The sequence below is a fragment of the Scyliorhinus torazame genome, chromosome 4 (genome assembly GCF_047496885.1).
Source record: "Scyliorhinus torazame isolate Kashiwa2021f chromosome 4, sScyTor2.1, whole genome shotgun sequence".
Taxonomy (NCBI): domain Eukaryota; kingdom Metazoa; phylum Chordata; class Chondrichthyes; order Carcharhiniformes; family Scyliorhinidae; genus Scyliorhinus; species Scyliorhinus torazame.
Genome location: NC_092710.1, coordinates 304,305,968 through 304,333,467, shown reverse-complemented (window position 1 = coordinate 304,333,467; position 27,500 = coordinate 304,305,968). Strand labels below are relative to the sequence as shown.

Here is a 27,500-nt window from a genome sequence, read left to right as displayed (position 1 = left end):
TGCGGGCTCAACTCAGGCAGGCGGCTTGGTCGGGCCATTCAGCTGCTGCAGCTTTGCCGGGCCTTTGCAACGCAGCACGGTTGTGTGCCTTGGCGTGCTGCACTTTGATGGGCACGCCAGCTGGCCCGTGTGGCCGCAAGCCAGTGTGTCGGCAGGACGTTCTCTCTCCTAGCCTGAAGGCGCCGCATGAATGCAAGTTGTGGCATTGGGGCTGGTGTGGAAAGCGAAGGAAGAGAGAGCTGGCTTGCATTGCCTGCCTGACCCTTGTGCTGGCTGTGCTGAGAGAAGTGCGCAGCGTTGCAATGTGGAAAGGCAGCAGCGTGCAGGCGGCAGGCTGGTGTGAGGTAGGCGGGGCTTGCAGTTTTCCTTGAGGAGGTGGAGAAGAAAAAAGAGAGCTCGGTGGGGATGGCATGAAGGGGAGCGAGTATCAGGCATATAGGCTAGAATTAGCAGGAGAAGGAGAGAAAGAGGAGGAGAAGTCGAAGTAGAAGTAGAAAAAGAGAGAGAAAAAATTGAAAACAACCGGAAAGAAGAAGTGGCGAGGGTGCTAGGGTGGCCAGCTTGAATAGGCGAGAAGACGGTGCTGCGGATGCCTACGGCCATACTAGTCTGAAAACGCCCGATCTCGTCTGATCTCGGAAGCTCAGCAGACTCAGGCCTGGTTAGTACTTGGATGGGAGACCGCCTGGGAATACCAGGTGCAGTAGGCTTTTGCGGCCAGCAGAGACTGCTCACGCCAAGCACTCTCCACACCAGAGGCAGGCCAACCTTTTGCTGCTCTCTGCGTCCTCGCCATTCCTCCCAACACTTGCCTGCGGGCTCAACTCAGGCAGGCGGCTTGGTCGGGCCATTCAGCTGCTGCAGCTTTGCCGGGCCTTTGCAACGCAGCACGGTTGTGTGCCTTGGCGTGCTGCACTTTGATGGGCACGCCAGCTGGCCCGTGTGGCCGCAAGCCAGTGTGTCGGCAGGATGTTCTCTCTCCTAGCCTGAAGGCGCGGCATGAATGCAAGTTGTGGCATTGGGGCTGGTGTGGAAAGCGAAGGAAGAGAGAGCTGGCTTGCATTGCCTGCCTGACCCTTGTGCTGGCTGTGCTGAGAGAAGTGCGCAGCGTTGCAATGTGGAAAGGCAGCAGCGTGCAGGCGGCAGGCTGGTGTGAGGTGGGCGGGGCTTGCAGTTTTCCTTGGGGAGGTGGAGAAGAAAAAAGAGAGCTAGGTGGGGACGGCATGAAGGGGAGCGAGTATCAGGCATATAGGCTAGAATTAGCAGGAGAAGGAGAGAAAGAGGAGGAGAAGTAGAAGTAGAAGTAGAAAAAGAGAGAGAAAAAATTGAAAACAACCAGAAAGAAGAAGTGGCGAGGGTGCTAGGGTGGCCAACTTGAATAGGCGAGAAGACGGTGCTGCAGATGCCTACGGCCATACTAGTCTGAAAACGCTTGATCTCGTCTGATCTCGGAAGCTAAGCAGACTCAGGCCTGGTTAGTACTTGGATGGGAGACCGCCTGGGAATACCAGGTGCAGTAGGCTTTTGCGGCCAGCAGAGACTGCTCACGCCAAGCACTCTCCACACCAGAGGCAGGCCAACCTTTTGCTGCTCTCTGCGTCCTCGCCATTCCTCCCAACACTTGCCTGCGGGCTCAACTCAGGCAGGCGGCTTGGTCGGGCCATTCAGCTGCTGCAGCTTTGCCGGGCCTTTGCAACGCAGCACGGTTGGGTGCCTTGGCGTGCTGCACTTTGATGGGCACGCCAGCTGGCCCGTGTGGCCGCAAGCCAGTGTGTCGGCAGGACGTTCTCTCTCCTAGCCTGAAGGCGCCGCATGAATGCAAGTTGTGGCATTGGGGCTGGTGTGGAAAGCGAAGGAAGAGAGAGCTGGCTTGCATTGCCTGCCTGACCCTTGTGCTGGCTGTGCTGAGAGAAGTGCGCAGCGTTGCAATGTGGAAAGGCAGCAGCGTGCAGGCGGCAGGCTGGTGTGAGGTGGGCGGCGCTTGCAGTTTTCCTTGGGGAGGTGGAGAAGAAAAAAGAGAGCTAGGTGGGGACGGCATGAAGGGGAGCGAGTATCAGGCATATAGGCTAGAATTAGCAGGAGAAGGAGAGAAAGAGGAGGAGAAGTAGAAGTAGAAGTAGAAAAAGAGAGAGAAAAAATTGAAAACAACCGGAAAGAAGAAGTGGCGAGGGTGCTAGGGTGGCCAGCTTGAATAGGCGAGAAGACGGTGCTGCAGATGCCTACGGCCATACTAGTCTGAAAACGCCCGATCTCGTCTGATCTCGGAAGCTAAGCAGACTCAGGCCTAGTTAGTACTTGGATGGGAGACCGCCTGGGAATACCAGGTGCAGTAGGCTTTTGCGGCCAGCAGTGACTGCTCACGCCAAGCACTCTCCACACCAGAGGCAGGCCAACCTTTTGCTGCTCTCTGCGTCCTCGCCATTCCTCCCAACACTTGCCTGCGGGCTCAACTCAGGCAGGCGGCTTGGTCGGGCCATTCAGCTGCTGCAGCTTTGCCGGGCCTTTGCAACGCAGCACGGTTGTGTGCCTTGGCGTGCTGCACTTTGATGGGCACGCCAGCTGGCCCGTGTGGCCGCAAGCCAGTGTGTCGGCAGGATGTTCTCTCTCCTAGCCTGAAGGCGCCGCATGAATGCAAGTTGTGGCATTGGGGCTGGTGTGGAAAGCGAAGGAAGAGAGAGCTGGCTTGCATTGCCTGCCTGACCCTTGTGCTGGCTGTGCTGAGAGAAGTGCGCAGCGTTGCAATGTGGAAAGGCAGCAGCGTGCAGGCGGCAGGCTGGTGTGAGGTGGGCGGGGCTTGCAGTTTTCCTTGGGGAGGTGGAGAAGAAAAAAGAGAGCTAGGTGGGGACGGCATGAAGGGGAGCGAGTATCAGGCATATAGGCTAGAATTAGCAGGAGAAGGAGAGAAAGAGGAGGAGAAGTCGAAGTAGAAGTAGAAAAAGAGAGAGAAAAAATTGAAAACAACCGGAAAGAAGAAGTGGCGAGGGTGCTAGGGTGGCCAGCTTGAATAGGCGAGAAGACGGTGCTGCAGATGCCTACGGCCATACTAGTCTGAAAACGCCCGATCTCGTCTGATCTCGGAAGCTAAGCAGACTCAGGCCTGGTTAGTACTTGGATGGGAGACCGCCTGGGAATACCAGGTGCAGTAGGCTTTTGCGGCCAGCAGTGACTGCTCACGCCAAGCACTCTCCACACCAGAGGCAGGCCAACCTTTTGCTGCCCTCTGCGTCCTCGCCATTCCTCCCAACACTTGCCTGCGGGCTCAACTCAGGCAGGCGGCTTGGTCGGGCCATTCAGCTGCTGCAGCTTTGCCGGGCCTTTGCAACGCAGCACGGTTGTGTGCCTTGGCGTGCTGCACTTTGATGGGCACGCCAGCTGGCCCGTGTGGCCGCAAGCCAGTGTGTCGGCAGGATGTTCTCTCTCCTAGCCTGAAGGCGCCGCATGAATGCAAGTTGTGGCATTGGGGCTGGTGTGGAAAGCGAAGGAAGAGAGAGCTGGCTTGCATTGCCTGCCTGACCCTTGTGCTGGCTGTGCTGAGAGAAGTGCGCAGCGTTGCAATGTGGAAAGGCAGCAGCGTGCAGGCGGCAGGCTGGTGTGAGGTAGGCGGGGCTTGCAGTTTTCCTTGAGGAGGTGGAGAAGAAAAAAGAGAGCTCGGTGGGGATGGCATGAAGGGGAGCGAGTATCAGGCATATAGGCTAGAATTAGCAGGAGAAGGAGAGAAAGAGGAGGAGAAGTAGAAGTAGAAGTAGAAAAAGAGAGAGAAAAAATTGAAAACAACCGGAAAGAAGAAGTGGCGAGGGTGCTAGGGTGGCCAGCTTGAATAGGCGAGAAGACGGTGATGCAGATGCCTATGGCCATACTAGTCTGAAAACGCCCGATCTCGTCTGATTTCGGAAGCTAAGCAGACTCAGGCCTGGTTAGTACTTGGATGGGAGACCGCCTGGGAATACCAGGTGCAGTAGGCTTTTGCGGCCAGCAGAGACTGCTCACGCCAAGCACTCTCCACACCAGAGGCAGGCCAACCTTTTGCTGCTCTCTGCGTCCTCGCCATTCCTCCCAACACTTACCTGCGGGCTCAACTCAGGCAGGCGGCTTGGTCGGGCCATTCAGCTGCTGCAGCTTTGCCGGGCCTTTGCAACGCAGCACGGTTGGGTGCCTTGGCGTGCTGCACTTTGATGGGCACGCCAGCTGGCCCGTGTGGCCGCAAGCCAGTGTGTCGGCAGGACGTTCTCTCTCCTAGCCTGAAGGCGCCGCATGAATGCAAGTTGTGGCATTGGGGCTGGTGTGGAAAGCGAAGGAAGAGAGAGCTGGCTTGCATTGCCTGCCTGACCCTTGTGCTGGCTGTGCTGAGAGAAGTGCGCAGCGTTGCAATGTGGAAAGGCAGCAGCGTGCAGGCGGCAGGCTGGTGTGAGGTGGGCGGCGCTTGCAGTTTTCCTTGGGGAGGTGGAGAAGAAAAAAGAGAGCTAGGTGGGGACGGCATGAAGGGGAGCGAGTATCAGGCATATAGGCTAGAATTAGCAGGAGAAGGAGAGAAAGAGGAGGAGAAGTAGAAGTAGAAGTAGAAAAAGAGAGAGAAAAAATTGAAAACAACCGGAAAGAAGAAGTGGCGAGGGTGCTAGGGTGGCCAGCTTGAATAGGCGAGAAGACGGTGCTGCAGATGCCTACGGCCATACTAGTCTGAAAACGCCCGATCTCGTCTGATCTCGGAAGCTATGCAGACTCAGGCCTAGTTAGTACTTGGATGGGAGACCGCCTGGGAATACCAGGTGCAGTAGGCTTTTGCGGCCAGCAGTGACTGCTCACGCCAAGCACTCTCCACACCAGAGGCAGGCCAACCTTTTGCTGCTCTCTGCGTCCTCGCCATTCCTCCCAACACTTGCCTGCGGGCTCAACTCAGGCAGGCGGCTTGGTCGGGCCATTCAGCTGCTGCAGCTTTGCCGGGCCTTTGCAACGCAGCACGGTTGTGTGCCTTGGCGTGCTGCACTTTGATGGGCACGCCAGCTGGCCCGTGTGGCCGCAAGCCAGTGTGTCGGCAGGATGTTCTCTCTCCTAGCCTGAAGGCGCCGCATGAATGCAAGTTGTGGCATTGGGGCTGGTGTGGAAAGCGAAGGAAGAGAGAGCTGGCTTGCATTGCCTGCCTGACCCTTGTGCTGGCTGTGCTGAGAGAAGTGCGCAGCGTTGCAATGTGGAAAGGCAGCAGCGTGCAGGCGGCAGGCTGGTGTGAGGTGGGCGGGGCTTGCAGTTTTCCTTGGGGAGGTGGAGAAGAAAAAAGAGAGCTAGGTGGGGACGGCATGAAGGGGAGCGAGTATCAGGCATATAGGCTAGAATTAGCAGGAGAAGGAGAGAAAGAGGAGGAGAAGTCGAAGTAGAAGTAGAAAAAGAGAGAGAAAAAATTGAAAACAACCGGAAAGAAGAAGTGGCGAGGGTGCTAGGGTGGCCAGCTTGAATAGGCGAGAAGACGGTGCTGCAGATGCCTACGGCCATACTAGTCTGAAAACGCCCGATCTCGTCTGATCTCGGAAGCTAAGCAGACTCAGGCCTGGTTAGTACTTGGATGGGAGACCGCCTGGGAATACCAGGTGCAGTAGGCTTTTGCGGCCAGCAGTGACTGCTCACGCCAAGCACTCTCCACACCAGAGGCAGGCCAACCTTTTGCTGCCCTCTGCGTCCTCGCCATTCCTCCCAACACTTGCCTGCGGGCTCAACTCAGGCAGGCGGCTTGGTCGGGCCATTCAGCTGCTGCAGCTTTGCCGGGCCTTTGCAACGCAGCACGGTTGTGTGCCTTGGCGTGCTGCACTTTGATGGGCACGCCAGCTGGCCCGTGTGGCCGCAAGCCAGTGTGTCGGCAGGATGTTCTCTCTCCTAGCCTGAAGGCGCCGCATGAATGCAAGTTGTGGCATTGGGGCTGGTGTGGAAAGCGAAGGAAGAGAGAGCTGGCTTGCATTGCCTGCCTGACCCTTGTGCTGGCTGTGCTGAGAGAAGTGCGCAGCGTTGCAATGTGGAAAGGCAGCAGCGTGCAGGCGGCAGGCTGGTGTGAGGTAGGCGGGGCTTGCAGTTTTCCTTGAGGAGGTGGAGAAGAAAAAAGAGAGCTCGGTGGGGATGGCATGAAGGGGAGCGAGTATCAGGCATATAGGCTAGAATTAGCAGGAGAAGGAGAGAAAGAGGAGGAGAAGTAGAAGTAGAAGTAGAAAAAGAGAGAGAAAAAATTGAAAACAACCGGAAAGAAGAAGTGGCGAGGGTGCTAGGGTGGCCAGCTTGAATAGGCGAGAAGACGGTGACGCAGATGCCTACGGCCATACTAGTCTGAAAACGCCCGATCTCGTCTGATCTCGGAAGCTAAGCAGACTCAGGCCTGGTTAGTACTTGGATGGGAGACCGCCTGGGAATACCAGGTGCAGTAGGCTTTTGCGGCCAGCAGAGACTGCTCACGCCAAGCACTCTCCACACCAGAGGCAGGCCAACCTTTTGCTGCTCTCTGCGTCCTCGCCATTCCTCCCAACACTTACCTGCGGGCTCAACTCAGGCAGGCGGCTTGGTCGGGCCATTCAGCTGCTGCAGCTTTGCCGGGCCTTTGCAACGCAGCACGGTTGTGTGCCTTGGCGTGCTGCACTTTGATGGGCACGCCAGCTGGCCCGTGTGGCCGCAAGCCAGTGTGTCGGCAGGACGTTCTCTCTCCTAGCCTGAAGGCGCCGCATGAATGCAAGTTGTGGCATTGGGGCTGGTGTGGAAAGCGAAGGAAGAGAGAGCTGGCTTGCATTGCCTGCCTGACCCTTGTGCTGGCTGTGCTGAGAGAAGTGCGCAGCGTTGCAATGTGGAAAGGCAGCAGCGTGCAGGCGGCAGGCTGGTGTGAGGTAGGCGGGGCTTGCAGTTTTCCTTGAGGAGGTGGAGAAGAAAAAAGAGAGCTCGGTGGGGATGGCATGAAGGGGAGCGAGTATCAGGCATATAGGCTAGAATTAGCAGGAGAAGGAGAGAAAGAGGAGGAGAAGTCGAAGTAGAAGTAGAAAAAGAGAGAGAAAAAATTGAAAACAACCGGAAAGAAGAAGTGGCGAGGGTGCTAGGGTGGCCAGCTTGAATAGGCGAGAAGACGGTGCTGCGGATGCCTACGGCCATACTAGTCTGAAAACGCCCGATCTCGTCTGATCTCGGAAGCTAAGCAGACTCAGGCCTGGTTAGTACTTGGATGGGAGACCGCCTGGGAATACCAGGTGCAGTAGGCTTTTGCGGCCAGCAGAGACTGCTCACGCCAAGCACTCTCCACACCAGAGGCAGGCCAACCTTTTGCTGCTCTCTGCGTCCTCGCCATTCCTCCCAACACTTGCCTGCGGGCTCAACTCAGGCAGGCGGCTTGGTCGGGCCATTCAGCTGCTGCAGCTTTGCCGGGCCTTTGCAACGCAGCACGGTTGTGTGCCTTGGCGTGCTGCACTTTGATGGGCACGCCAGCTGGCCCGTGTGGCCGCAAGCCAGTGTGTCGGCAGGATGTTCTCTCTCCTAGCCTGAAGGCGCGGCATGAATGCAAGTTGTGGCATTGGGGCTGGTGTGGAAAGCGAAGGAAGAGAGAGCTGGCTTGCATTGCCTGCCTGACCCTTGTGCTGGCTGTGCTGAGAGAAGTGCGCAGCGTTGCAATGTGGAAAGGCAGCAGCGTGCAGGCGGCAGGCTGGTGTGAGGTGGGCGGGGCTTGCAGTTTTCCTTGGGGAGGTGGAGAAGAAAAAAGAGAGCTAGGTGGGGACGGCATGAAGGGGAGCGAGTATCAGGCATATAGGCTAGAATTAGCAGGAGAAGGAGAGAAAGAGGAGGAGAAGTAGAAGTAGAAGTAGAAAAAGAGAGAGAAAAAATTGAAAACAACCAGAAAGAAGAAGTGGCGAGGGTGCTAGGGTGGCCAACTTGAATAGGCGAGAAGACGGTGCTGCAGATGCCTACGGCCATACTAGTCTGAAAACGCTTGATCTCGTCTGATCTCGGAAGCTAAGCAGACTCAGGCCTGGTTAGTACTTGGATGGGAGACCGCCTGGGAATACCAGGTGCAGTAGGCTTTTGCTGCCAGCAGAGACTGCTCACGCCAAGCACTCTCCACACCAGAGGCAGGCCAACCTTTTGCTGCTCTCTGCGTCCTCGCCATTCCTCCCAACACTTGCCTGCGGGCTCAACTCAGGCAGGCGGCTTGGTCGGGCCATTCAGCTGCTGCAGCTTTGCCGGGCCTTTGCAACGCAGCACGGTTGGGTGCCTTGGCGTGCTGCACTTTGATGGGCACGCCAGCTGGCCCGTGTGGCCGCAAGCCAGTGTGTCGGCAGGACGTTCTCTCTCCTAGCCTGAAGGCGCCGCATGAATGCAAGTTGTGGCATTGGGGCTGGTGTGGAAAGCGAAGGAAGAGAGAGCTGGCTTGCATTGCCTGCCTGACCCTTGTGCTGGCTGTGCTGAGAGAAGTGCGCAGCGTTGCAATGTGGAAAGGCAGCAGCGTGCAGGCGGCAGGCTGGTGTGAGGTGGGCGGCGCTTGCAGTTTTCCTTGGGGAGGTGGAGAAGAAAAAAGAGAGCTAGGTGGGGACGGCATGAAGGGGAGCGAGTATCAGGCATATAGGCTAGAATTAGCAGGAGAAGGAGAGAAAGAGGAGGAGAAGTAGAAGTAGAAGTAGAAAAAGAGAGAGAAAAAATTGAAAACAACCGGAAAGAAGAAGTGGCGAGGGTGCTAGGGTGGCCAGCTTGAATAGGCGAGAAGACGGTGCTGCAGATGCCTACGGCCATACTAGTCTGAAAACGCCCGATCTCGTCTGATCTCGGAAGCTAAGCAGACTCAGGCCTAGTTAGTACTTGGATGGGAGACCGCCTGGGAATACCAGGTGCAGTAGGCTTTTGCGGCCAGCAGTGACTGCTCACGCCAAGCACTCTCCACACCAGAGGCAGGCCAACCTTTTGCTGCTCTCTGCGTCCTCGCCATTCCTCCCAACACTTGCCTGCGGGCTCAACTCAGGCAGGCGGCTTGGTCGGGCCATTCAGCTGCTGCAGCTTTGCCGGGCCTTTGCAACGCAGCACGGTTGTGTGCCTTGGCGTGCTGCACTTTGATGGGCACGCCAGCTGGCCCGTGTGGCCGCAAGCCAGTGTGTCGGCAGGATGTTCTCTCTCCTAGCCTGAAGGCGCCGCATGAATGCAAGTTGTGGCATTGGGGCTGGTGTGGAAAGCGAAGGAAGAGAGAGCTGGCTTGCATTGCCTGCCTGACCCTTGTGCTGGCTGTGCTGAGAGAAGTGCGCAGCGTTGCAATGTGGAAAGGCAGCAGCGTGCAGGCGGCAGGCTGGTGTGAGGTGGGCGGGGCTTGCAGTTTTCCTTGGGGAGGTGGAGAAGAAAAAAGAGAGCTAGGTGGGGACGGCATGAAGGGGAGCGAGTATCAGGCATATAGGCTAGAATTAGCAGGAGAAGGAGAGAAAGAGGAGGAGAAGTAGAAGTAGAAGTAGAAAAAGAGAGAGAAAAAATTGAAAACAACCGGAAAGAAGAAGTGGCGAGGGTGCTAGGGTGGCCAGCTTGAATAGGCGAGAAGACGGTGCTGCAGATGCCTACGGCCATACTAGTCTGAAAACGCCCGATCTCGTCTGATCTCGGAAGCTAAGCAGACTCAGGCCTGGTTAGTACTTGGATGGGAGACCGCCTGGGAATACCAGGTGCAGTAGGCTTTTGCGGCCAGCAGTGACTGCTCACGCCAAGCACTCTCCACACCAGAGGCAGGCCAACCTTTTGCTGCCCTCTGCGTCCTCGCCATTCCTCCCAACACTTGCCTGCGGGCTCAACTCAGGCAGGCGGCTTGGTCGGGCCATTCAGCTGCTGCAGCTTTGCCGGGCCTTTGCAACGCAGCACGGTTGTGTGCCTTGGCGTGCTGCACTTTGATGGGCACGCCAGCTGGCCCGTGTGGCCGCAAGCCAGTGTGTCGGCAGGATGTTCTCTCTCCTAGCCTGAAGGCGCCGCATGAATGCAAGTTGTGGCATTGGGGCTGGTGTGGAAAGCGAAGGAAGAGAGAGCTGGCTTGCATTGCCTGCCTGACCCTTGTGCTGGCTGTGCTGAGAGAAGTGCGCAGCGTTGCAATGTGGAAAGGCAGCAGCGTGCAGGCGGCAGGCTGGTGTGAGGTAGGCGGGGCTTGCAGTTTTCCTTGAGGAGGTGGAGAAGAAAAAAGAGAGCTCGGTGGGGATGGCATGAAGGGGAGCGAGTATCAGGCATATAGGCTAGAATTAGCAGGAGAAGGAGAGAAAGAGGAGGAGAAGTAGAAGTAGAAGTAGAAAAAGAGAGAGAAAAAATTGAAAACAACCGGAAAGAAGAAGTGGCGAGGGTGCTAGGGTGGCCAGCTTGAATAGGCGAGAAGACGGTGATGCAGATGCCTACGGCCATACTAGTCTGAAAACGCCCGATCTCGTCTGATCTCGGAAGCTAAGCAGACTCAGGCCTGGTTAGTACTTGGATGGGAGACCGCCTGGGAATACCAGGTGCAGTAGGCTTTTGCGGCCAGCAGAGACTGCTCACGCCAAGCACTCTCCACACCAGAGGCAGGCCAACCTTTTGCTGCTCTCTGCGTCCTCGCCATTCCTCCCAACACTTGCCTGCGGGCTCAACTCAGGCAGGCGGCTTGGTCGGGCCATTCAGCTGCTGCAGCTTTGCCGGGCCTTTGCAACGCAGCACGGTTGTGTGCCTTGGCGTGCTGCACTTTGATGGGCACGCCAGCTGGCCCGTGTGGCCGCAAGCCAGTGTGTCGGCAGGACGTTCTCTCTCCTAGCCTGAAGGCGCCGCATGAATGCAAGTTGTGGCATTGGGGCTGGTGTGGAAAGCGAAGGAAGAGAGAGCTGGCTTGCATTGCCTGCCTGACCCTTGTGCTGGCTGTGCTGAGAGAAGTGCGCAGCGTTGCAATGTGGAAAGGCAGCAGCGTGCAGGCGGCAGGCTGGTGTGAGGTAGGCGGGGCTTGCAGTTTTCCTTGAGGAGGTGGAGAAGAAAAAAGAGAGCTCGGTGGGGATGGCATGAAGGGGAGCGAGTATCAGGCATATAGGCTAGAATTAGCAGGAGAAGGAGAGAAAGAGGAGGAGAAGTAGAAGTAGAAGTAGAAAAAGAGAGAGAAAAAATTGAAAACAACCGGAAAGAAGAAGTGGCGAGGGTGCTAGGGTGGCCAGCTTGAATAGGCGAGAAGACGGTGCTGCGGATGCCTACGGCCATACTAGTCTGAAAACGCTTGATCTCGTCTGATCTCGGAAGCTAAGCAGACTCAGGCCTGGTTAGTACTTGGATGGGAGACCGCCTGGGAATACCAGGTGCAGTAGGCTTTTGCGGCCAGCAGAGACTGCTCACGCCAAGCACTCTCCACACCAGAGGCAGGCCAACCTTTTGCTGCTCTCTGCGTCCTCGCCATTCCTCCCAACACTTGCCTGCGGGCTCAACTCAGGCAGGCGGCTTGGTCGGGCCATTCAGCTGCTGCAGCTTTGCCGGGCCTTTGCAACGCAGCACGGTTGTGTGCCTTGGCCTGCTGCACTTTGATGGGCACGCCAGCTGGCCCGTGTGGCCGCAAGCCAGTGTGTCGGCAGGACGTTCTCTCTCCTAGCCTGAAGGCGCCGCATGAATGCAAGTTGTGGCATTGGGGCTGGTGTGGAAAGCGAAGGAAGAGAGAGCTGGCTTGCATTGCCTGCCTGACCCTTGTGCTGGCTGTGCTGAGAGAAGTGCGCAGCGTTGCAATGTGGAAAGGCAGCAGCGTGCAGGCGGCAGGCTGGTGTGAGGTGGGCGGCGCTTGCAGTTTTCCTTGGGGAGGTGGAGAAGAAAAAAGAGAGCTAGGTGGGGACGGCATGAAGGGGAGCGAGTATCAGGCATATAGGCTAGAATTAGCAGGAGAAGGAGAGAAAGAGGAGGAGAAGTAGAAGTAGAAGTAGAAAAAGAGAGAGAAAAAATTGAAAACAACCGGAAAGAAGAAGTGGCGAGGGTGCTAGGGTGGCCAGCTTGAATAGGCGAGAAGACGGTGCTGCAGATGCCTACGGCCATACTAGTCTGAAAACGCCCGATCTCGTCTGATCTCGGAAGCTATGCAGACTCAGGCCTAGTTAGTACTTGGATGGGAGACCGCCTGGGAATACCAGGTGCAGTAGGCTTTTGCGGCCAGCAGTGACTGCTCACGCCAAGCACTCTCCACACCAGAGGCAGGCCAACCTTTTGCTGCTCTCTGCGTCCTCGCCATTCCTCCCAACACTTGCCTGCGGGCTCAACTCAGGCAGGCGGCTTGGTCGGGCCATTCAGCTGCTGCAGCTTTGCCGGGCCTTTGCAACGCAGCACGGTTGTGTGCCTTGGCGTGCTGCACTTTGATGGGCACGCCAGCTGGCCCGTGTGGCCGCAAGCCAGTGTGTCGGCAGGATGTTCTCTCTCCTAGCCTGAAGGCGCCGCATGAATGCAAGTTGTGGCATTGGGGCTGGTGTGGAAAGCGAAGGAAGAGAGAGCTGGCTTGCATTGCCTGCCTGACCCTTGTGCTGGCTGTGCTGAGAGAAGTGCGCAGCGTTGCAATGTGGAAAGGCAGCAGCGTGCAGGCGGCAGGCTGGTGTGAGGTGGGCGGGGCTTGCAGTTTTCCTTGGGGAGGTGGAGAAGAAAAAAGAGAGCTAGGTGGGGACGGCATGAAGGGGAGCGAGTATCAGGCATATAGGCTAGAATTAGCAGGAGAAGGAGAGAAAGAGGAGGAGAAGTCGAAGTAGAAGTAGAAAAAGAGAGAGAAAAAATTGAAAACAACCGGAAAGAAGAAGTGGCGAGGGTGCTAGGGTGGCCAGCTTGAATAGGCGAGAAGACGGTGCTGCAGATGCCTACGGCCATACTAGTCTGAAAACGCCCGATCTCGTCTGATCTCGGAAGCTAAGCAGACTCAGGCCTGGTTAGTACTTGGATGGGAGACCGCCTGGGAATACCAGGTGCAGTAGGCTTTTGCGGCCAGCAGTGACTGCTCACGCCAAGCACTCTCCACACCAGAGGCAGGCCAACCTTTTGCTGCCCTCTGCGTCCTCGCCATTCCTCCCAACACTTGCCTGCGGGCTCAACTCAGGCAGGCGGCTTGGTCGGGCCATTCAGCTGCTGCAGCTTTGCCGGGCCTTTGCAACGCAGCACGGTTGTGTGCCTTGGCGTGCTGCACTTTGATGGGCACGCCAGCTGGCCCGTGTGGCCGCAAGCCAGTGTGTCGGCAGGATGTTCTCTCTCCTAGCCTGAAGGCGCCGCATGAATGCAAGTTGTGGCATTGGGGCTGGTGTGGAAAGCGAAGGAAGAGAGAGCTGGCTTGCATTGCCTGCCTGACCCTTGTGCTGGCTGTGCTGAGAGAAGTGCGCAGCGTTGCAATGTGGAAAGGCAGCAGCGTGCAGGCGGCAGGCTGGTGTGAGGTAGGCGGGGCTTGCAGTTTTCCTTGAGGAGGTGGAGAAGAAAAAAGAGAGCTCGGTGGGGATGGCATGAAGGGGAGCGAGTATCAGGCATATAGGCTAGAATTAGCAGGAGAAGGAGAGAAAGAGGAGGAGAAGTAGAAGTAGAAGTAGAAAAAGAGAGAGAAAAAATTGAAAACAACCGGAAAGAAGAAGTGGCGAGGGTGCTAGGGTGGCCAGCTTGAATAGGCGAGAAGACGGTGATGCAGATGCCTACGGCCATACTAGTCTGAAAACGCCCGATCTCGTCTGATCTCGGAAGCTAAGCAGACTCAGGCCTGGTTAGTACTTGGATGGGAGACCGCCTGGGAATACCAGGTGCAGTAGGCTTTTGCGGCCAGCAGAGACTGCTCACGCCAAGCACTCTCCACACCAGAGGCAGGCCAACCTTTTGCTGCTCTCTGCGTCCTCGCCATTCCTCCCAACACTTACCTGCGGGCTCAACTCAGGCAGGCGGCTTGGTCGGGCCATTCAGCTGCTGCAGCTTTGCCGGGCCTTTGCAACGCAGCACGGTTGTGTGCCTTGGCGTGCTGCACTTTGATGGGCACGCCAGCTGGCCCGTGTGGCCGCAAGCCAGTGTGTCGGCAGGACGTTCTCTCTCCTAGCCTGAAGGCGCCGCATGAATGCAAGTTGTGGCATTGGGGCTGGTGTGGAAAGCGAAGGAAGAGAGAGCTGGCTTGCATTGCCTGCCTGACCCTTGTGCTGGCTGTGCTGAGAGAAGTGCGCAGCGTTGCAATGTGGAAAGGCAGCAGCGTGCAGGCGGCAGGCTGGTGTGAGGTAGGCGGGGCTTGCAGTTTTCCTTGAGGAGGTGGAGAAGAAAAAAGAGAGCTCGGTGGGGATGGCATGAAGGGGAGCGAGTATCAGGCATATAGGCTAGAATTAGCAGGAGAAGGAGAGAAAGAGGAGGAGAAGTCGAAGTAGAAGTAGAAAAAGAGAGAGAAAAAATTGAAAACAACCGGAAAGAAGAAGTGGCGAGGGTGCTAGGGTGGCCAGCTTGAATAGGCGAGAAGACGGTGCTGCGGATGCCTACGGCCATACTAGTCTGAAAACGCCCGATCTCGTCTGATCTCGGAAGCTAAGCAGACTCAGGCCTGGTTAGTACTTGGATGGGAGACCGCCTGGGAATACCAGGTGCAGTAGGCTTTTGCGGCCAGCAGAGACTGCTCACGCCAAGCACTCTCCACACCAGAGGCAGGCCAACCTTTTGCTGCTCTCTGCGTCCTCGCCATTCCTCCCAACACTTGCCTGCGGGCTCAACTCAGGCAGGCGGCTTGGTCGGGCCATTCAGCTGCTGCAGCTTTGCCGGGCCTTTGCAACGCAGCACGGTTGTGTGCCTTGGCGTGCTGCACTTTGATGGGCACGCCAGCTGGCCCGTGTGGCCGCAAGCCAGTGTGTCGGCAGGATGTTCTCTCTCCTAGCCTGAAGGCGCGGCATGAATGCAAGTTGTGGCATTGGGGCTGGTGTGGAAAGCGAAGGAAGAGAGAGCTGGCTTGCATTGCCTGCCTGACCCTTGTGCTGGCTGTGCTGAGAGAAGTGCGCAGCGTTGCAATGTGGAAAGGCAGCAGCGTGCAGGCGGCAGGCTGGTGTGAGGTGGGCGGGGCTTGCAGTTTTCCTTGGGGAGGTGGAGAAGAAAAAAGAGAGCTAGGTGGGGACGGCATGAAGGGGAGCGAGTATCAGGCATATAGGCTAGAATTAGCAGGAGAAGGAGAGAAAGAGGAGGAGAAGTAGAAGTAGAAGTAGAAAAAGAGAGAGAAAAAATTGAAAACAACCAGAAAGAAGAAGTGGCGAGGGTGCTAGGGTGGCCAACTTGAATAGGCGAGAAGACGGTGCTGCAGATGCCTACGGCCATACTAGTCTGAAAACGCTTGATCTCGTCTGATCTCGGAAGCTAAGCAGACTCAGGCCTGGTTAGTACTTGGATGGGAGACCGCCTGGGAATACCAGGTGCAGTAGGCTTTTGCTGCCAGCAGAGACTGCTCACGCCAAGCACTCTCCACACCAGAGGCAGGCCAACCTTTTGCTGCTCTCTGCGTCCTCGCCATTCCTCCCAACACTTGCCTGCGGGCTCAACTCAGGCAGGCGGCTTGGTCGGGCCATTCAGCTGCTGCAGCTTTGCCGGGCCTTTGCAACGCAGCACGGTTGGGTGCCTTGGCGTGCTGCACTTTGATGGGCACGCCAGCTGGCCCGTGTGGCCGCAAGCCAGTGTGTCGGCAGGACGTTCTCTCTCCTAGCCTGAAGGCGCCGCATGAATGCAAGTTGTGGCATTGGGGCTGGTGTGGAAAGCGAAGGAAGAGAGAGCTGGCTTGCATTGCCTGCCTGACCCTTGTGCTGGCTGTGCTGAGAGAAGTGCGCAGCGTTGCAATGTGGAAAGGCAGCAGCGTGCAGGCGGCAGGCTGGTGTGAGGTGGGCGGCGCTTGCAGTTTTCCTTGGGGAGGTGGAGAAGAAAAAAGAGAGCTAGGTGGGGACGGCATGAAGGGGAGCGAGTATCAGGCATATAGGCTAGAATTAGCAGGAGAAGGAGAGAAAGAGGAGGAGAAGTAGAAGTAGAAGTAGAAAAAGAGAGAGAAAAAATTGAAAACAACCGGAAAGAAGAAGTGGCGAGGGTGCTAGGGTGGCCAGCTTGAATAGGCGAGAAGACGGTGCTGCAGATGCCTACGGCCATACTAGTCTGAAAACGCCCGATCTCGTCTGATCTCGGAAGCTAAGCAGACTCAGGCCTAGTTAGTACTTGGATGGGAGACCGCCTGGGAATACCAGGTGCAGTAGGCTTTTGCGGCCAGCAGTGACTGCTCACGCCAAGCACTCTCCACACCAGAGGCAGGCCAACCTTTTGCTGCTCTCTGCGTCCTCGCCATTCCTCCCAACACTTGCCTGCGGGCTCAACTCAGGCAGGCGGCTTGGTCGGGCCATTCAGCTGCTGCAGCTTTGCCGGGCCTTTGCAACGCAGCACGGTTGTGTGCCTTGGCGTGCTGCACTTTGATGGGCACGCCAGCTGGCCCGTGTGGCCGCAAGCCAGTGTGTCGGCAGGATGTTCTCTCTCCTAGCCTGAAGGCGCCGCATGAATGCAAGTTGTGGCATTGGGGCTGGTGTGGAAAGCGAAGGAAGAGAGAGCTGGCTTGCATTGCCTGCCTGACCCTTGTGCTGGCTGTGCTGAGAGAAGTGCGCAGCGTTGCAATGTGGAAAGGCAGCAGCGTGCAGGCGGCAGGCTGGTGTGAGGTGGGCGGGGCTTGCAGTTTTCCTTGGGGAGGTGGAGAAGAAAAAAGAGAGCTAGGTGGGGACGGCATGAAGGGGAGCGAGTATCAGGCATATAGGCTAGAATTAGCAGGAGAAGGAGAGAAAGAGGAGGAGAAGTCGAAGTAGAAGTAGAAAAAGAGAGAGAAAAAATTGAAAACAACCGGAAAGAAGAAGTGGCGAGGGTGCTAGGGTGGCCAGCTTGAATAGGCGAGAAGACGGTGCTGCAGATGCCTACGGCCATACTAGTCTGAAAACGCCCGATCTCGTCTGATCTCGGAAGCTAAGCAGACTCAGGCCTGGTTAGTACTTGGATGGGAGACCGCCTGGGAATACCAGGTGCAGTAGGCTTTTGCGGCCAGCAGTGACTGCTCACGCCAAGCACTCTCCACACCAGAGGCAGGCCAACCTTTTGCTGCCCTCTGCGTCCTCGCCATTCCTCCCAACACTTGCCTGCGGGCTCAACTCAGGCAGGCGGCTTGGTCGGGCCATTCAGCTGCTGCAGCTTTGCCGGGCCTTTGCAACGCAGCACGGTTGTGTGCCTTGGCGTGCTGCACTTTGATGGGCACGCCAGCTGGCCCGTGTGGCCGCAAGCCAGTGTGTCGGCAGGATGTTCTCTCTCCTAGCCTGAAGGCGCCGCATGAATGCAAGTTGTGGCATTGGGGCTGGTGTGGAAAGCGAAGGAAGAGAGAGCTGGCTTGCATTGCCTGCCTGACCCTTGTGCTGGCTGTGCTGAGAGAAGTGCGCAGCGTTGCAATGTGGAAAGGCAGCAGCGTGCAGGCGGCAGGCTGGTGTGAGGTAGGCGGGGCTTGCAGTTTTCCTTGAGGAGGTGGAGAAGAAAAAAGAGAGCTCGGTGGGGATGGCATGAAGGGGAGCGAGTATCAGGCATATAGGCTAGAATTAGCAGGAGAAGGAGAGAAAGAGGAGGAGAAGTAGAAGTAGAAGTAGAAAAAGAGAGAGAAAAAATTGAAAACAACCGGAAAGAAGAAGTGGCGAGGGTGCTAGGGTGGCCAGCTTGAATAGGCGAGAAGACGGTGATGCAGATGCCTACGGCCATACTAGTCTGAAAACGCCCGATCTCGTCTGATCTCGGAAGCTAAGCAGACTCAGGCCTGGTTAGTACTTGGATGGGAGACCGCCTGGGAATACCAGGTGCAGTAGGCTTTTGCGGCCAGCAGAGACTGCTCACGCCAAGCACTCTCCACACCAGAGGCAGGCCAACCTTTTGCTGCTCTCTGCGTCCTCGCCATTCCTCCCAACACTTGCCTGCGGGCTCAACTCAGGCAGGCGGCTTGGTCGGGCCATTCAGCTGCTGCAGCTTTGCCGGGCCTTTGCAACGCAGCACGGTTGTGTGCCTTGGCGTGCTGCACTTTGATGGGCACGCCAGCTGGCCCGTGTGGCCGCAAGCCAGTGTGTCGGCAGGACGTTCTCTCTCCTAGCCTGAAGGCGCCGCATGAATGCAAGTTGTGGCATTGGGGCTGGTGTGGAAAGCGAAGGAAGAGAGAGCTGGCTTGCATTGCCTGCCTGACCCTTGTGCTGGCTGTGCTGAGAGAAGTGCGCAGCGTTGCAATGTGGAAAGGCAGCAGCGTGCAGGCGGCAGGCTGGTGTGAGGTAGGCGGGGCTTGCAGTTTTCCTTGAGGAGGTGGAGAAGAAAAAAGAGAGCTCGGTGGGGATGGCATGAAGGGGAGCGAGTATCAGGCATATAGGCTAGAATTAGCAGGAGAAGGAGAGAAAGAGGAGGAGAAGTAGAAGTAGAAGTAGAAAAAGAGAGAGAAAAAATTGAAAACAACCGGAAAGAAGAAGTGGCGAGGGTGCTAGGGTGGCCAGCTTGAATAGGCGAGAAGACGGTGCTGCGGATGCCTACGGCCATACTAGTCTGAAAACGCTTGATCTCGTCTGATCTCGGAAGCTAAGCAGACTCAGGCCTGGTTAGTACTTGGATGGGAGACCGCCTGGGAATACCAGGTGCAGTAGGCTTTTGCGGCCAGCAGAGACTGCTCACGCCAAGCACTCTCCACACCAGAGGCAGGCCAACCTTTTGCTGCTCTCTGCGTCCTCGCCATTCCTCCCAACACTTGCCTGCGGGCTCAACTCAGGCAGGCGGCTTGGTCGGGCCATTCAGCTGCTGCAGCTTTGCCGGGCCTTTGCAACGCAGCACGGTTGTGTGCCTTGGCCTGCTGCACTTTGATGGGCACGCCAGCTGGCCCGTGTGGCCGCAAGCCAGTGTGTCGGCAGGACGTTCTCTCTCCTAGCCTGAAGGCGCCGCATGAATGCAAGTTGTGGCATTGGGGCTGGTGTGGAAAGCGAAGGAAGAGAGAGCTGGCTTGCATTGCCTGCCTGACCCTTGTGCTGGCTGTGCTGAGAGAAGTGCGCAGCGTTGCAATGTGGAAAGGCAGCAGCGTGCAGGCGGCAGGCTGGTGTGAGGTGGGCGGCGCTTGCAGTTTTCCTTGGGGAGGTGGAGAAGAAAAAAGAGAGCTAGGTGGGGACGGCATGAAGGGGAGCGAGTATCAGGCATATAGGCTAGAATTAGCAGGAGAAGGAGAGAAAGAGGAGGAGAAGTAGAAGTAGAAGTAGAAAAAGAGAGAGAAAAAATTGAAAACAACCGGAAAGAAGAAGTGGCGAGGGTGCTAGGGTGGCCAGCTTGAATAGGCGAGAAGACGGTGCTGCAGATGCCTACGGCCATACTAGTCTGAAAACGCCCGATCTCGTCTGATCTCGGAAGCTATGCAGACTCAGGCCTAGTTAGTACTTGGATGGGAGACCGCCTGGGAATACCAGGTGCAGTAGGCTTTTGCGGCCAGCAGTGACTGCTCACGCCAAGCACTCTCCACACCAGAGGCAGGCCAACCTTTTGCTGCTCTCTGCGTCCTCGCCATTCCTCCCAACACTTGCCTGCGGGCTCAACTCAGGCAGGCGGCTTGGTCGGGCCATTCAGCTGCTGCAGCTTTGCCGGGCCTTTGCAACGCAGCACGGTTGTGTGCCTTGGCGTGCTGCACTTTGATGGGCACGCCAGCTGGCCCGTGTGGCCGCAAGCCAGTGTGTCGGCAGGATGTTCTCTCTCCTAGCCTGAAGGCGCCGCATGAATGCAAGTTGTGGCATTGGGGCTGGTGTGGAAAGCGAAGGAAGAGAGAGCTGGCTTGCATTGCCTGCCTGACCCTTGTGCTGGCTGTGCTGAGAGAAGTGCGCAGCGTTGCAATGTGGAAAGGCAGCAGCGTGCAGGCGGCAGGCTGGTGTGAGGTGGGCGGGGCTTGCAGTTTTCCTTGGGGAGGTGGAGAAGAAAAAAGAGAGCTAGGTGGGGACGGCATGAAGGGGAGCGAGTATCAGGCATATAGGCTAGAATTAGCAGGAGAAGGAGAGAAAGAGGAGGAGAAGTCGAAGTAGAAGTAGAAAAAGAGAGAGAAAAAATTGAAAACAACCGGAAAGAAGAAGTGGCGAGGGTGCTAGGGTGGCCAGCTTGAATAGGCGAGAAGACGGTGCTGCAGATGCCTACGGCCATACTAGTCTGAAAACGCCCGATCTCGTCTGATCTCGGAAGCTAAGCAGACTCAGGCCTGGTTAGTACTTGGATGGGAGACCGCCTGGGAATACCAGGTGCAGTAGGCTTTTGCGGCCAGCAGTGACTGCTCACGCCAAGCACTCTCCACACCAGAGGCAGGCCAACCTTTTGCTGCCCTCTGCGTCCTCGCCATTCCTCCCAACACTTGCCTGCGGGCTCAACTCAGGCAGGCGGCTTGGTCGGGCCATTCAGCTGCTGCAGCTTTGCCGGGCCTTTGCAACGCAGCACGGTTGTGTGCCTTGGCGTACTGCACTTTGATGGGCACGCCAGCTGGCCCGTGTGGCCGCAAGCCAGTGTGTCGGCAGGATGTTCTCTCTCCTAGCCTGAAGGCGCCGCATGAATGCAAGTTGTGGCATTGGGGCTGGTGTGGAAAGCGAAGGAAGAGAGAGCTGGCTTGCATTGCCTGCCTGACCCTTGTGCTGGCTGTGCTGAGAGAAGTGCGCAGCGTTGCAATGTGGAAAGGCAGCAGCGTGCAGGCGGCAGGCTGGTGTGAGGTGGGCGGGGCTTGCAGTTTTCCTTGAGGAGGTGGAGAAGAAAAAAGAGAGCTCGGTGGGGATGGCATGAAGGGGAGCGAGTATCAGGCATATAGGCTAGAATTAGCAGGAGAAGGAGAGAAAGAGGAGGAGAAGTAGAAGTAGAAGTAGAAAAAGAGAGAGAAAAAATTGAAAACAACCGGAAAGAAGAAGTGGCGAGGGTGCTAGGGTGGCCAGCTTGAATAGGCGAGAAGACGGTGCTGCAGATGCCTACGGCCATACTAGTCTGAAAACGCCCGATCTCGTCTGATCTCGGAAGCTAAGCAGACTCAGGCCTGGTTAGTACTTGGATGGGAGACCGCCTGGGAATACCAGGTGCAGTAGGCTTTTGCGGCCAGCAGAGACTGCTCACGCCAAGCACTCTCCACACCAGAGGCAGGCCAACCTTTTGCTGCTCTCTGCGTCCTCGCCATTCCTCCCAACTCTTGCCTGCGGGCTCAACTCAGGCAGGCGGCTTGGTCGGGCCATTCAGCTGCTGCAGCTTTGCCGGGCCTTTGCAACGCAGCACGGTTGGGTGCCTTGGCGTGCTGCACTTTGATGGGCACGCCAGCTGGCCCGTGTGGCCGCAAGCCAGTGTGTCGGCAGGACGTTCTCTCTCCTAGCCTGAAGGCGCCGCATGAATGCAAGTTGTGGCATTGGGGCTGGTGTGGAAAGCGAAGGAAGAGAGAGCTGGCTTGCATTGCCTGCCTGACCCTTGTGCTGGCTGTGCTGAGAGAAGTGCGCAGCGTTGCAATGTCGAAAGGCAGCAGCGTGCAGGCGGCAGGCTGGTGTGAGGTGGGCGGCGCTTGCAGTTTTCCTTGGGGAGGTGGAGAAGAAAAAAGAGAGCTAGGTGGGGACGGCATGAAGGGGAGCGAGTATCAGGCATATAGGCTAGAATTAGCAGGAGAAGGAGAGAAAGAGGAGGAGAAGTAGAAGTAGAAGTAGAAAAAGAGAGAGAAAAAATTGAAAACAACCGGAAAGAAGAAGTGGCGAGGGTGCTAGGGTGGCCAGCTTGAATAGGCGAGAAGACGGTGCTGCAGATGCCTACGGCCATACTAGTCTGAAAACGCCCGATCTCGTCTGATCTCGGAAGCTAAGCAGACTCAGGCCTAGTTAGTACTTGGATGGGAGACCGCCTGGGAATACCAGGTGCAGTAGGCTTTTGCGGCCAGCAGTGACTGCTCACGCCAAGCACTCTCCACACCAGAGGCAGGCCAACCTTTTGCTGCTCTCTGCGTCCTCGCCATTCCTCCCAACACTTGCCTGCGGGCTCAACTCAGGCAGGCGGCTTGGTCGGGCCATTCAGCTGCTGCAGCTTTGCCGGGCCTTTGCAACGCAGCACGGTTGTGTGCCTTGGCGTGCTGCACTTTGATGGGCACGCCAGCTGGCCCGTGTGGCCGCAAGCCAGTGTGTCGGCAGGATGTTCTCTCTCCTAGCCTGAAGGCGCCGCATGAATGCAAGTTGTGGCATTGGGGCTGGTGTGGAAAGCGAAGGAAGAGAGAGCTGGCTTGCATTGCCTGCCTGACCCTTGTGCTGGCTGTGCTGAGAGAAGTGCGCAGCGTTGCAATGTGGAAAGGCAGCAGCGTGCAGGCGGCAGGCTGGTGTGAGGTGGGCGGGGCTTGCAGTTTTCCTTGGGGAGGTGGAGAAGAAAAAAGAGAGCTAGGTGGGGACGGCATGAAGGGGAGCGAGTATCAGGCATATAGGCTAGAATTAGCAGGAGAAGGAGAGAAAGAGGAGGAGAAGTCGAAGTAGAAGTAGAAAAAGAGAGAGAAAAAATTGAAAACAACCGGAAAGAAGAAGTGGCGAGGGTGCTAGGGTGGCCAGCTTGAATAGGCGAGAAGACGGTGCTGCAGATGCCTACGGCCATACTAGTCTGAAAACGCCCGATCTCGTCTGATCTCGGAAGCTAAGCAGACTCAGGCCTGGTTAGTACTTGGATGGGAGACCGCCTGGGAATACCAGGTGCAGTAGGCTTTTGCGGCCAGCAGTGACTGCTCACGCCAAGCACTCTCCACACCAGAGGCAGGCCAACCTTTTGCTGCCCTCTGCGTCCTCGCCATTCCTCCCAACACTTGCCTGCGGGCTCAACTCAGGCAGGCGGCTTGGTCGGGCCATTCAGCTGCTGCAGCTTTGCCGGGCCTTTGCAACGCAGCACGGTTGTGTGCCTTGGCGTGCTGCACTTTGATGGGCACGCCAGCTGGCCCGTGTGGCCGCAAGCCAGTGTGTCGGCAGGATGTTCTCTCTCCTAGCCTGAAGGCGCCGCATGAATGCAAGTTGTGGCATTGGGGCTGGTGTGGAAAGCGAAGGAAGAGAGAGCTGGCTTGCATTGCCTGCCTGACCCTTGTGCTGGCTGTGCTGAGAGAAGTGCGCAGCGTTGCAATGTGGAAAGGCAGCAGCGTGCAGGCGGCAGGCTGGTGTGAGGTAGGCGGGGCTTGCAGTTTTCCTTGAGGAGGTGGAGAAGAAAAAAGAGAGCTCGGTGGGGATGGCATGAAGGGGAGCGAGTATCAGGCATATAGGCTAGAATTAGCAGGAGAAGGAGAGAAAGAGGAGGAGAAGTAGAAGTAGAAGTAGAAAAAGAGAGAGAAAAAATTGAAAACAACCGGAAAGAAGAAGTGGCGAGGGTGCTAGGGTGGCCAGCTTGAATAGGCGAGAAGACGGTGCTGCAGATGCCTACGGCCATACTAGTCTGAAAACGCCCGATCTCGTCTGATCTCGGAAGCTAAGCAGACTCAGGCCTGGTTAGTACTTGGATGGGAGACCGCCTGGGAATACCAGGTGCAGTAGGCTTTTGCGGCCAGCAGTGACTGCTCACGCCAAGCACTCTCCACACCAGAGGCAGGCCAACCTTTTGCTGCTCTCTGCGTCCTCGCCATTCCTCCCAACACTTGCCTGCGGGCTCAACTCAGGCAGGCGGCTTGGTCGGGCCATTCAGCTGCTGCAGCTTTGCCGGGCCTTTGCAACGCAGCACGGTTGTGTGCCTTGGCGTGCTGCACTTTGATGGGCACGCCAGCTGGCCCGTGTGGCCGCAAGCCAGTGTGTCGGCAGGACGTTCTCTCTCCTAGCCTGAAGGCGCCGCATGAATGCAAGTTGTGGCATTGGGGCTGGTGTGGAAAGCGAAGGAAGAGAGAGCTGGCTTGCATTGCCTGCCTGACCCTTGTGCTGGCTGTGCTGAGAGAAGTGCGCAGCGTTGCAATGTGGAAAGGCAGCAGCGTGCAGGCGGCAGGCTGGTGTGAGGTAGGCGGGGCTTGCAGTTTTCCTTGAGGAGGTGGAGAAGAAAAAAGAGAGCTCGGTGGGGATGGCATGAAGGGGAGCGAGTATCAGGCATATAGGCTAGAATTAGCAGGAGAAGGAGAGAAAGAGGAGGAGAAGTAGAAGTAGAAGTAGAAAAAGAGAGAGAAAAAATTGAAAACAACCGGAAAGAAGAAGTGGCGAGGGTGCTAGGGTGGCCAGCTTGAATAGGCGAGAAGACGGTGCTGCAGATGCCTAAGGCCATACTAGTCTGAAAACGCCCGATCTCGTCTGATCTCGGAAGCTAAGCAGACTCAGGCCTGGTTAGTACTTGGATGGGAGACCGCCTGGGAATACCAGGTGCAGTAGGCTTTTGCGGCCAGCAGAGACTGCTCACGCCAAGCACTCTCCACACCAGAGGCAGGCCAACCTTTTGCTGCTCTCTGCGTCCTCGCCATTCCTCCCAACACTTGCCTGCGGGCTCAACTCAGGCAGGCGGCTTGGTCGGGCCATTCAGCTGCTGCAGCTTTGCCGGGCCTTTGCAACGCAGCACGGTTGTGTGCCTTGGCGTGCTGCACTTTGATGGGCACGCCAGCTGGCCCGTGTGGCCGCAAGCCAGTGTGTCGGCAGGACGTTCTCTCTCCTAGCCTGAAGGCGCCGCATGAATGCAAGTTGTGGCATTGGGGCTGGTGTGGAAAGCGAAGGAAGAGAGAGCTGGCTTGCATTGCCTGCCTGACCCTTGTGCTGGCTGTGCTGAGAGAAGTGCGCAGCGTTGCAATGTGGAAAGGCAGCAGCGTGCAGGCGGCAGGCTGGTGTGAGGTGGGCGGGGCTTGCAGTTTTCCTTGGGGAGGTGGAGAAGAAAAAAGAGAGCTAGGTGGGGACGGCATGAAGGGGAGCGAGTATCAGGCATATAGGCTAGAATTAGCAGGAGAAGGAGAGAAAGAGGAGGAGAAGTAGAAGTAGAAGTAGAAAAAGAGAGAGAAAAAATTGAAAACAACCGGAAAGAAGAAGTGGCGAGGGTGCTAGGGTGGCCAACTTGAATAGGCGAGAAGACGGTGCTGCAGATGCCTACGGCCATACTAGTCTGAAAACGCTTGATCTCGTCTGTTCTCGGAAACTAAGCAGACTCAGGCCTGGTTAGTACTTGGATGGGAGACCGCCTGGGAATACCAGGTGCAGTAGGCTTTTGCGGCCAGCAGAGACTGCTCACGCCAAGCACTCTCCACACCAGAGGCAGGCCAACCTTTTGCTGCTCTCTGCGTCCTCGCCATTCCTCCCAACACTTGCCTGCGGGCTCAACTCAGGCAGGCGGCTTGGTCGGGCCATTCAGCTGCTGCAGCTTTGCCGGGCCTTTGCAACGCAGCACGGTTGGGTGCCTTGGCGTGCTGCACTTTGATGGGCCCGCCAGCTGGCCCGTGTGGCCGCAAGCCAGTGTGTCGGCAGGACGTTCTCCTAGCCTGAAGGCGCCGCATGAATGCAAGTTGTGGCATTGGGGCTGGTGTGGAAAGCGAAGGAAGAGAGAGCTGGCTTGCATTGCCTGCCTGACCCTTGTGCTGGCTGTGCTGAGAGAAGTGCGCAGCGTTGCAATGTGGAAAGGCAGCAGCGTGCAGGCGGCAGGCTGGTGTGAGGTGGGCGGCGCTTGCAGTTTTCCTTGGGGAGGTGGAGAAGAAAAAAGAGAGCTAGGTGGGGACGGCATGAAGGGGAGCGAGTATCAGGCATATAGGCTAGAATTAGCAGGAGAAGGAGAGAAAGAGGAGGAGAAGTAGAAGTAGAAGTAGAAAAAGAGAGAGAAAAAATTGAAAACAACCGGAAAGAAGAAGTGGCGAGGGTGCTAGGGTGGCCAGCTTGAATAGGCGAGAAGACGGTGCTGCAGATGCCTACGGCCATACTAGTCTGAAAACGCCCGATCTCGTCTGATCTCGGAAGCTAAGCAGACTCAGGCCTGGTTAGTACTTGGATGGGAGACCGCCTGGGAATACCAGGTGCAGTAGGCTTTTGCGGCCAGCAGTGACTGCTCACGCCAAGCACTCTCCACACCAGAGGCAGGCCAACCTTTTGCTGCTCTCTGCGTCCTCGCCATTCCTCCCAACACTTGCCTGCGGGCTCAACTCAGGCAGGCGGCTTGGTCGGGCCATTCAGCTGCTGCAGCTTTGCCGGGCCTTTGCAACGCAGCACGGTTGTGTGCCTTGGCGTGCTGCACTTTGATGGGCACGCCAGCTGGCCCGTGTGGCCGCAAGCCAGTGTGTCGGCAGGATGTTCTCTCTCCTAGCCTGAAGGCGCCGCATGAATGCAAGTTGTGGCATTGGGGCTGGTGTGGAAAGCGAAGGAAGAGAGAGCTGGCTTGCATTGCCTGCCTGACCCTTGTGCTGGCTGTGCTGAGAGAAGTGCGCAGCGTTGCAATGTGGAAAGGCAGCAGCGTGCAGGCGGCAGGCTGGTGTGAGGTGGGCGGGGCTTGCAGTTTTCCTTGGGGAGGTGGAGAAGAAAAAAGAGAGCTAGGTGGGGACGGCGTGAAGGGGAGCGAGTATCAGGCATATAGGCTAGAATTAGCAGGAGAAGGAGAGAAAGAGGAGGAGAAGTCGAAGTAGAAGTAGAAAAAGAGAGAGAAAAAATTGAAAACAACCGGAAAGAAGAAGTGGCGAGGGTGCTAGGGTGGCCAGCTTGAATAGGCGAGAAGACGGTGCTGCAGATGCCTACGGCCATACTAGTCTGAAAACGCCCGATCTCGTCTGATCTCGGAAGCTAAGCAGACTCAGGCCTGGTTAGTACTTGGATGGGAGACCGCCTGGGAATACCAGGTGCAGTAGGCTTTTGCGGCCAGCAGTGACTGCTCACGCCAAGCACTCTCCACACCAGAGGCAGGCCAACCTTTTGCTGCCCTCTGCGTCCTCGCCATTCCTCCCAACACTTGCCTGCGGGCTCAACTCAGGCAGGCGGCTTGGTCGGGCCATTCAGCTGCTGCAGCTTTGCCGGGCCTTTGCAACGCAGCACGGTTGTGTGCCTTGGCGTGCTGCACTTTGATGGGCACGCCAGCTGGCCCGTGTGGCCGCAAGCCAGTGTGTCGGCAGGATGTTCTCTCTCCTAGCCTGAAGGCGCCGCATGAATGCAAGTTGTGGCATTGGGGCTGGTGTGGAAAGCGAAGGAAGAGAGAGCTGGCTTGCATTGCCTGCCTGACCCTTGTGCTGGCTGTGCTGAGAGAAGTGCGCAGCGTTGCAATGTGGAAAGGCAGCAGCGTGCAGGCGGCAGGCTGGTGTGAGGTAGGCGGGGCTTGCAGTTTTCCTTGAGGAGGTGGAGAAGAAAAAAGAGAGCTCGGTGGGGATGGCATGAAGGGGAGCGAGTATCAGGCATATAGGCTAGAATTAGCAGGAGAAGGAGAGAAAGAGGAGGAGAAGTAGAAGTAGAAGTAGAAAAAGAGAGAGAAAAAATTGAAAACAACCGGAAAGAAGAAGTGGCGAGGGTGCTAGGGTGGCCAGCTTGAATAGGCGAGAAGACGGTGATGCAGATGCCTACGGCCATACTAGTCTGAAAACGCCCGATCTCGTCTGATCTCGGAAGCTAAGCAGACTCAGGCCTGGTTAGTACTTGGAT

General features: G+C 57.0%; 34 non-coding genes across 34 annotated transcripts in view; all 34 read left to right on the top strand.

Moving 5' to 3' along the window:
* The first annotated feature begins 591 nt into the window (after positions 1–591).
* On the top strand, positions 592–710 carry LOC140414457 (5S ribosomal RNA). Its single transcript, XR_011943590.1, has one exon. It is a non-coding gene; the product is annotated as a 5S ribosomal RNA (ribosomal RNA).
* A 694-nt stretch (positions 711–1,404) lies between these two features.
* Positions 1,405–1,523, top strand: LOC140414387 (5S ribosomal RNA). The gene has a single exon (XR_011943522.1). It is a non-coding gene; the product is annotated as a 5S ribosomal RNA (ribosomal RNA).
* Positions 1,524–2,217: 694 nt separating this feature from the next.
* LOC140414050 (5S ribosomal RNA) lies at positions 2,218–2,336 on the top strand. The gene has a single exon (XR_011943197.1). It is a non-coding gene; the product is annotated as a 5S ribosomal RNA (ribosomal RNA).
* Positions 2,337–3,030: 694 nt separating this feature from the next.
* On the top strand, positions 3,031–3,149 carry LOC140412009 (5S ribosomal RNA). Its single transcript, XR_011941217.1, has one exon. It is a non-coding gene; the product is annotated as a 5S ribosomal RNA (ribosomal RNA).
* Positions 3,150–3,843: 694 nt separating this feature from the next.
* LOC140414486 (5S ribosomal RNA) lies at positions 3,844–3,962 on the top strand. The gene has a single exon (XR_011943617.1). It is a non-coding gene; the product is annotated as a 5S ribosomal RNA (ribosomal RNA).
* A 694-nt stretch (positions 3,963–4,656) lies between these two features.
* Positions 4,657–4,775, top strand: LOC140415214 (5S ribosomal RNA). The gene has a single exon (XR_011944329.1). It is a non-coding gene; the product is annotated as a 5S ribosomal RNA (ribosomal RNA).
* Positions 4,776–5,469: 694 nt separating this feature from the next.
* Positions 5,470–5,588, top strand: LOC140412008 (5S ribosomal RNA). The gene has a single exon (XR_011941216.1). It is a non-coding gene; the product is annotated as a 5S ribosomal RNA (ribosomal RNA).
* Positions 5,589–6,282: 694 nt separating this feature from the next.
* Positions 6,283–6,401, top strand: LOC140412007 (5S ribosomal RNA). The gene has a single exon (XR_011941215.1). It is a non-coding gene; the product is annotated as a 5S ribosomal RNA (ribosomal RNA).
* Positions 6,402–7,095: 694 nt separating this feature from the next.
* On the top strand, positions 7,096–7,214 carry LOC140412006 (5S ribosomal RNA). The gene has a single exon (XR_011941214.1). It is a non-coding gene; the product is annotated as a 5S ribosomal RNA (ribosomal RNA).
* Positions 7,215–7,908: 694 nt separating this feature from the next.
* Positions 7,909–8,027, top strand: LOC140414386 (5S ribosomal RNA). The gene has a single exon (XR_011943521.1). It is a non-coding gene; the product is annotated as a 5S ribosomal RNA (ribosomal RNA).
* Positions 8,028–8,721: 694 nt separating this feature from the next.
* LOC140414049 (5S ribosomal RNA) lies at positions 8,722–8,840 on the top strand. The gene has a single exon (XR_011943196.1). It is a non-coding gene; the product is annotated as a 5S ribosomal RNA (ribosomal RNA).
* A 694-nt stretch (positions 8,841–9,534) lies between these two features.
* Positions 9,535–9,653, top strand: LOC140412005 (5S ribosomal RNA). Its single transcript, XR_011941213.1, has one exon. It is a non-coding gene; the product is annotated as a 5S ribosomal RNA (ribosomal RNA).
* A 694-nt stretch (positions 9,654–10,347) lies between these two features.
* On the top strand, positions 10,348–10,466 carry LOC140412004 (5S ribosomal RNA). The gene has a single exon (XR_011941212.1). It is a non-coding gene; the product is annotated as a 5S ribosomal RNA (ribosomal RNA).
* A 694-nt stretch (positions 10,467–11,160) lies between these two features.
* LOC140414385 (5S ribosomal RNA) lies at positions 11,161–11,279 on the top strand. The gene has a single exon (XR_011943520.1). It is a non-coding gene; the product is annotated as a 5S ribosomal RNA (ribosomal RNA).
* A 694-nt stretch (positions 11,280–11,973) lies between these two features.
* On the top strand, positions 11,974–12,092 carry LOC140415213 (5S ribosomal RNA). Its single transcript, XR_011944328.1, has one exon. It is a non-coding gene; the product is annotated as a 5S ribosomal RNA (ribosomal RNA).
* Positions 12,093–12,786: 694 nt separating this feature from the next.
* Positions 12,787–12,905, top strand: LOC140412003 (5S ribosomal RNA). The gene has a single exon (XR_011941211.1). It is a non-coding gene; the product is annotated as a 5S ribosomal RNA (ribosomal RNA).
* A 694-nt stretch (positions 12,906–13,599) lies between these two features.
* LOC140412002 (5S ribosomal RNA) lies at positions 13,600–13,718 on the top strand. Its single transcript, XR_011941210.1, has one exon. It is a non-coding gene; the product is annotated as a 5S ribosomal RNA (ribosomal RNA).
* A 694-nt stretch (positions 13,719–14,412) lies between these two features.
* LOC140412001 (5S ribosomal RNA) lies at positions 14,413–14,531 on the top strand. The gene has a single exon (XR_011941209.1). It is a non-coding gene; the product is annotated as a 5S ribosomal RNA (ribosomal RNA).
* A 694-nt stretch (positions 14,532–15,225) lies between these two features.
* LOC140414383 (5S ribosomal RNA) lies at positions 15,226–15,344 on the top strand. Its single transcript, XR_011943519.1, has one exon. It is a non-coding gene; the product is annotated as a 5S ribosomal RNA (ribosomal RNA).
* A 694-nt stretch (positions 15,345–16,038) lies between these two features.
* On the top strand, positions 16,039–16,157 carry LOC140414048 (5S ribosomal RNA). The gene has a single exon (XR_011943195.1). It is a non-coding gene; the product is annotated as a 5S ribosomal RNA (ribosomal RNA).
* A 694-nt stretch (positions 16,158–16,851) lies between these two features.
* LOC140412000 (5S ribosomal RNA) lies at positions 16,852–16,970 on the top strand. Its single transcript, XR_011941208.1, has one exon. It is a non-coding gene; the product is annotated as a 5S ribosomal RNA (ribosomal RNA).
* Positions 16,971–17,664: 694 nt separating this feature from the next.
* Positions 17,665–17,783, top strand: LOC140411998 (5S ribosomal RNA). Its single transcript, XR_011941206.1, has one exon. It is a non-coding gene; the product is annotated as a 5S ribosomal RNA (ribosomal RNA).
* Positions 17,784–18,477: 694 nt separating this feature from the next.
* LOC140414382 (5S ribosomal RNA) lies at positions 18,478–18,596 on the top strand. The gene has a single exon (XR_011943518.1). It is a non-coding gene; the product is annotated as a 5S ribosomal RNA (ribosomal RNA).
* Positions 18,597–19,290: 694 nt separating this feature from the next.
* On the top strand, positions 19,291–19,409 carry LOC140415212 (5S ribosomal RNA). The gene has a single exon (XR_011944327.1). It is a non-coding gene; the product is annotated as a 5S ribosomal RNA (ribosomal RNA).
* A 694-nt stretch (positions 19,410–20,103) lies between these two features.
* Positions 20,104–20,222, top strand: LOC140411997 (5S ribosomal RNA). The gene has a single exon (XR_011941205.1). It is a non-coding gene; the product is annotated as a 5S ribosomal RNA (ribosomal RNA).
* Positions 20,223–20,916: 694 nt separating this feature from the next.
* LOC140411996 (5S ribosomal RNA) lies at positions 20,917–21,035 on the top strand. Its single transcript, XR_011941204.1, has one exon. It is a non-coding gene; the product is annotated as a 5S ribosomal RNA (ribosomal RNA).
* A 694-nt stretch (positions 21,036–21,729) lies between these two features.
* LOC140414047 (5S ribosomal RNA) lies at positions 21,730–21,848 on the top strand. Its single transcript, XR_011943194.1, has one exon. It is a non-coding gene; the product is annotated as a 5S ribosomal RNA (ribosomal RNA).
* A 694-nt stretch (positions 21,849–22,542) lies between these two features.
* On the top strand, positions 22,543–22,661 carry LOC140411995 (5S ribosomal RNA). Its single transcript, XR_011941203.1, has one exon. It is a non-coding gene; the product is annotated as a 5S ribosomal RNA (ribosomal RNA).
* Positions 22,662–23,355: 694 nt separating this feature from the next.
* On the top strand, positions 23,356–23,474 carry LOC140411994 (5S ribosomal RNA). Its single transcript, XR_011941202.1, has one exon. It is a non-coding gene; the product is annotated as a 5S ribosomal RNA (ribosomal RNA).
* A 694-nt stretch (positions 23,475–24,168) lies between these two features.
* LOC140414602 (5S ribosomal RNA) lies at positions 24,169–24,287 on the top strand. The gene has a single exon (XR_011943740.1). It is a non-coding gene; the product is annotated as a 5S ribosomal RNA (ribosomal RNA).
* A 694-nt stretch (positions 24,288–24,981) lies between these two features.
* LOC140415454 (5S ribosomal RNA) lies at positions 24,982–25,100 on the top strand. The gene has a single exon (XR_011944557.1). It is a non-coding gene; the product is annotated as a 5S ribosomal RNA (ribosomal RNA).
* Positions 25,101–25,790: 690 nt separating this feature from the next.
* On the top strand, positions 25,791–25,909 carry LOC140411993 (5S ribosomal RNA). Its single transcript, XR_011941201.1, has one exon. It is a non-coding gene; the product is annotated as a 5S ribosomal RNA (ribosomal RNA).
* Positions 25,910–26,603: 694 nt separating this feature from the next.
* On the top strand, positions 26,604–26,722 carry LOC140411992 (5S ribosomal RNA). The gene has a single exon (XR_011941200.1). It is a non-coding gene; the product is annotated as a 5S ribosomal RNA (ribosomal RNA).
* A 694-nt stretch (positions 26,723–27,416) lies between these two features.
* The window catches only part of LOC140411991 (5S ribosomal RNA), a 119-nt gene continuing 35 nt past the window's right edge, over positions 27,417–27,500 (top strand). Inside the window, exon 1 of the ribosomal RNA XR_011941199.1 lies at positions 27,417–27,500. This exon is cut by the window's right edge and continues 35 nt beyond it. This is a non-coding gene — a ribosomal RNA (5S ribosomal RNA).